The following is a 6,209-nucleotide window of genomic DNA, read 5'->3' on the forward strand; positions in this document are numbered from 1 at the left end:
AAAAATGATTTGCAAATCATTGTATTCTGTTTTTATTTATGCTTAACACAACGTCCCAACTTCATTGGAAGTGGGGTTCCCTGTTGCTGCGCTGTCTTCACTGTGTGTAAAATTTGTTGGGCAATGAGAGAGAGAGGAATACAAACAAACTCGAACCCCCGCTCCTTGAAGTGACAACAGGAGCGTTCCCAACGGGATCGTTCACAACTGACGCACTTTTGCTTCCCACCCACTGTACATAACCTAACTGTCAAACACAAAGTTTTGACCAATACAAAAGAGTTATGAGCTTTGAAACCACTATCTTTTATCTGTGCCACGTCTTCTCTGATGCCTACCATATAGTGATACGTGTACGCTTTTTCAACCAAGCCATTGCAGTACCTCCCAGAGAGATTTTATTTTATTTTTTTAAATTATTGTTTAAACTGGCCTATATTGGGCTGTTTGAGGAGTTTCTTATCATATGCAACAATATTCTGCAATAATTGGAACCGATAAAAGGAGTGATCAAGTTGAACCCATATGTCAAGACAAGCCTATGACGCAAGCACAACGCATTCCTTGATATAATAATTAGTAACCAATTTGCTAATATGGTTGTATTTGTTTGAAAACGTCAAGTGCTCGATGGGGTACAGGTACACGATTCTGTTTTAAAACAGAGCAGAACAGGTGCCAATCAACTCATCAGTGTTCGGTATCTTGTTGTGTACGTGGGTCTCTACTTTCATATCGAGGTCAGGATTTAAACTCCTGCACATGGAAAAAAAAAATGGACCAGCACCATCTCCAAACATTCAGAGAATGTTGCCAAGAAGTATTAGAATATAGATAGTCGGACTGAAACATATGTTTTCCCTCCTCTGCGCAAAACTGCAAGGTAATTTATTGATGGAAATGCAGACCTCTGAAGAAACAATTTGACACCCAGTACTGACGAGAAAAGGGTTGTTGCTCTGAAGCAGAATTGAAAACGAAAGTGTACATTGTTATATGTTAATTATGCTGTCATTTATGATCAGAAGAGGCGTTTAATGAGCTGACATTTGACCTTATCCATCCATTTTTTTTACACCGCTTCTCCTCACAAGGGTCGTGGCTATGCTGGAGCATAACCCAGTGAACTGCGGGTGGGAGGCGGGGTTACACTTTGAACTGGTCCCCAGCCAATCGCAGGGTACTATATAAACAAACAATCATTTGCACTCACATTCACACCGACGGACAATTTAGAGTCTTTAATCAACCTACCACGCATGTTTTCGGGATGTGGGAGAAAACCGCAGCGCCCGGAGAAAAGCCACGCTGGCATGGGGACAACATGGAAACTCCACACATGCAAGGCCAGATTTGAATCCAGGTCCTCAAAACTGTGAGGCGGATGCGCTACCCAGTCGGGCCACCATGCCGCCTCTCCCCCATCCAGCAGACATATTTTAGAATTTATTATACAGATGAGGCCAATGGAAAATTGTGGCTTAAATACCCCTAACCCCTAATACAATGGGCCTCAGTCACTGACAGTGCGCATCCACACATTTCCGCTTAAATTGTGCACGTACACGTTGGACGCACAAATTCATTATGCGATTCATGTTTGTACTTGAATTTGTGCGTACTTTGCGAACACATTTTAAACCTCCTCAGACCGTGAACATGCGACAATAACATCAATGAGGTAACTGGCATACAGAAAATATTTGAGCTCATAAATTTTCTGTCGCTAATTTCCTGAATTTTATCAACTGCAAATGCATCTTTGGGTTGTTATTAATTTCGTATGTTGTTTTGTCTCAACTTATTAGTGGGTCTTCTGGTGACGGAGTGCCTAATATTAGCTAATAATGTACAGTGAATCTTTGTGATGCTCAGTGGGACTGGGACAAATTGCATCACTACTTTTGTCATGTAACAAACATCCACACTTACCACTATCTCGTTTTTCTTTTCTTCATCCTCTTGCTTTTTTTTTTTTTTTTTGCATGCCCTGTTCCATAATTTCGCTTCATTTTGTTGTGCTGCAGATGTATTTCAATCAAGCCGGCCAGTAGTGGTCCTCATTAAGAGAGTCCTCTGGCGACCGATGTGTCATTACAAAGACCGTTTAGAATCGTGTCATTCATATTGACCAATCTCAGCCGTCTGTCACCAGCCAGCGGCGCTAGTCAGGGACCGCTTTGGAACTATTGCTGACAGCGGAAGAAGATGGCTGGATGGATGGATTAAGGGGCAAAGGTCAGCCATCCCCCGGGGCCCTTGGCAATTGCCTGTCTTGCCTACCCTGTTGCGACGCCTCTGGTGGCCAGTGATCATTGAGCCCTCCAGTGGACAAAATTAACAATTAATTTTATTGAAAAATTGCAGTTCATGCGTTCTATACCCACGGGCCTAATTGGACTCCCTGACGGGCACATTCTGGCCTGCGAACCACATATTTAACATCTTTGGGATATCTTTTTCAAGGAAAATGTGTTCCATTTATTGAGAGGCTACAGATAAGCTCACGAGTCCAATTTAACAACATCACTTTCTTATATTTTTATTTTTTTAATCCAAGACGCCTCAACTTTCTGATTCATTTCCCCTCACGTATCCTCATTAGAATATCTGACTGCTGAGCTCGATTCGGACTGCATTCTACTTCAGTGTGTGTGTGTGTGTGTTAAAGAAACCTCATCTCCAGCCAATCACACGGATCAGTGCAGATGATATGGTAAAGTGTGAGCAAAGAAAGGAAAGCTATTGTTTTTGGCATGACTCTTCCATCCCCTGTGCCCACCACAGTGCGCCAAATCTGACGTGAGCGTCACAGCTGGAGCCAGAACAGCTAATTTGACTATTTATATGTATGTATGCAAAATCCCTTCCTGTCTGCTATTACAATAGTGCTAATGAAACTGGGCTGCGTGAATAATTTCTCTTTTGTCCGTACACAAATTTTAATGGTGTATCTTAAACCTTTGTGCTGTAGTCATGCGCCGCTAAACATCAGGTTCCTCGCCATACGACACATAGTTTAGGATTCAGGTTAAAAAAAAAAAAAAAAAGAAAGAAAGAGAAGAGACTTGTTTCTCACATTTTGGTTTGGTTTGCAAACTGCGCACACTTTAATATATCTTGCACTGCGGACAACATTACAATACTATTCCAATTAAGAGTGGCCAGATTATCTCTTGTCACTATTTTCCCTAACTGCTGCACAGTAGTTTTAGGGAGCAGAAACGAGTAAAGTTCACATCTGAGAATTAAATCTTATGGTGGACATAGAGAGGAATTACAATGAGTCGCATAAATAAGGTTTAAGTAAGAGATTTCGAATGACATCAAAAGCATTTTAGTTTTTATCATGCAATTGTTCATGCAGTTTTAATACCGGCATCTTACAGTATGGAGTAAAATGCTATTATAGAAATCAAATCATTATACAGTAATCCCCCAGTATATCGCAGTTCACTTATTGCGCATTTAGTGCATTGCAGATTTTTATTTATTTTTTATTTTTTGGATGATCTGTATAGTGTCGTTACTCTCCTCCACATCTTTGGTTCTTCTCGTAGTTTTGCCTATTTCAATCAAATGTGGCCGAAGGAGAAAAAAAGCTCTTTTATTTTGCAGGAAAAAAAGAAATACTGAGCAATTTTCATTACCAAAGCTGCTTAATGTGAAGTGAACATGCCCGGCATGCCACTGGTTAACCCGTAAACCACAGTGAGATTATATATATGAATAATTAATCAAATCAAATAAAAAATTTGGCTTGACACAGCTACATCCAATACAGCATTGGCTAAACTCAAACAAACACACAAAAAAAAAAAACTTGCCTCCTCCCATGTGCCTTATTTTAAAGCTAAGGTTGCCTAAGTGATCAAAAACGGGGGCTCCGAGTAGAGCTCAACTTGTGGTAAATTTGTAGGTTCTTGGTGTAAGTTTCAACTGACACGGAAATATGAGCAGCAGAACCAGTAGTAATAAGTAGTGTAATAGTAGTGTAATTTTCAATGGTGAACTAAGTCATTTGAGTTTGACAAACACAAGCTAATTCAGGAAGTAATGACCAAAGGTAGAGAAAGACACCGCAACATGATAAACATGATATGTGTGGGGAGTGTAGAGGGACCAAAAAAAAAAATTTTCCAAATATGATCTGGGGTAAACTTCCCGACCACCGCAAAATGAAACACCCATTAAAAAAAAAAGCAAGAAATGCTTCGTTGCCTCAAAACATCATTCCACATACAAGGCATGAGAAGCAGACGAGATAAAACAGAAAAGTTAAATAAGAAAAGCATCAGAAAGTTGTCTTCCCCTACAGCTCCTATTCCTCATCAAAGTGTGTGCGTGAGTGAGATGTGGGAAGATGATGGAGCGCTGTGAGAGAGCCACAATTTGTTTTCTCTTTTTTCTTCTAATAAACCGCTAAGACCTGCTCTGTGCTATAGTGGTGATGTTTTCATTTTCAGCTTGTGCCTCATCAGCAAACAAGGGTTTAGGCTATTTGCTTAGAAATGATGGATGTCACTAGTGGCTTCACGAGCACCAGTGGGTATTTTTTAAATGCTAGGTTCAGCCATTTACTGTTGTAGTAAGAGCAGAGCCCGCCACAAGTTCAATCGGCAGGAAAGTTACGAGCGCAACCCCGATGGGACAACCTCTTTTCCTTTTTCCGCCTGTTTTTGTTTTATTTTTGCGCATCCTTTTTCTTCAACCAAACCTGCCTCCCGAGACGACGGAGACAGACCACACCAAAGACCCACGGATCTACGGTCGTGAGTAGGACACCTCAGTCATTGCCAGAATGTGCAAAATTAGTGCCTTGTAATTTGGGGGGAAATACTAGCTCCACACAAGTTCCAACTTTGTACTCACTCAACACGATGGAACCTATTCACACTCATTTTTAGTCCAGCAACACACGATGTCCTAGCTTCCCTTTTCATTTACCCTTAGTGTTATTTTCTTTTTGTAGTTAGACCCCTCTGTGTGTTGCCCTATAGATCCCTCGTAGATTTCATTAAATATTCTATAAAATTCCACTCCTTGTTGTGTTTTGTGTGAGTTTGGAGTTCAATAATGAAACCTCCGTAATCTAGAATTCGTATTTCCTAAATGTAGCAACCTTCAGATTATGAGACTGACAACAGACTGATAACAAGATTTACTGTTACTTTAAAATAATATGACTCAAGTAAAAGTCAAAAGTAGTCCTCCAAATAATTACTTGAGTAAGAGTAAGAAAGTACTTAGTGAAAAAACTATTCAAGTACTGAGAAACTAGTGAGTAACTTCAAATTTAATTTTTAAATCAGACCATGAACGTCAAATGAAATAACATTTGTACAATTCAACTGATTTATTTTTTTATCTTTTTGAGAGGGGAGGTCAAAATAAACAACTGAAATAAAGTTGATGTCATTGACTTGTACCTGACATTTAGCTTTCTGCCTTCTTGGCCAGGTCACCATTGCAAAAGAGATGTTCTATTTTAACTGGTTAAATAAAGTTTAAATAAAATAAGTTAAAATAAATCTGCTTGCACAAGGATACATTCTCTCTTATAACTGTCATGTGGCTGTGTTCAGAAGTAACAGATCACATTCGAACTCATGTTCAATGGGAGTCCACCCACACCTGCCACCATTTCAATTTTTAAGTGTGGGGCGGGGGGGGGGGGGAACAGCAACACGTGCAAAGGGCCTTAGAGAAACATTATTTGCTTTTCTTCACTAAAATGACTGAATGAAGAAGCTGTTTGCTGACCAGATATATTGATAAAGTGTGTGTGTGTGTGTGAGTGAGAGAGACAGACAGACAGACAGAAATAAAGACAGAACAAGATGCATGTTTTACAGTTACTTGTGACCATAAAATAGTGCTCATGTTGCCATATACACAGCCAAAACAACAACAAAAACACCTGCAACTCACTGCAAGGTGTTTTGTCAAGTTAGAAGTTGGCTGAAATAGCCACGTTTGGGCAGTGGCAAAACTACGCTGCATGTTAAAGCTGTAGTTTTTGTAGTCTGTAATCTAAACACGAGCTTTCCTCTGATTGGAACACTGATATCTGTAATTTGAGTAAGGATGTTTTCCTTGCTCTGATTGGTCCTTGGCGACATCTCGCACCTTGGTCCTCTCCAGCGGGTCGTTGGCACCCTCATGTCGTGCACATTTTGGTGACAATCACTGTAATCGTTGCTATTTAA

The sequence above is a fragment of the Phyllopteryx taeniolatus genome, chromosome 12 (assembly GCF_024500385.1).
Source record: "Phyllopteryx taeniolatus isolate TA_2022b chromosome 12, UOR_Ptae_1.2, whole genome shotgun sequence".
NCBI lineage: Eukaryota > Metazoa > Chordata > Actinopteri > Syngnathiformes > Syngnathidae > Phyllopteryx > Phyllopteryx taeniolatus.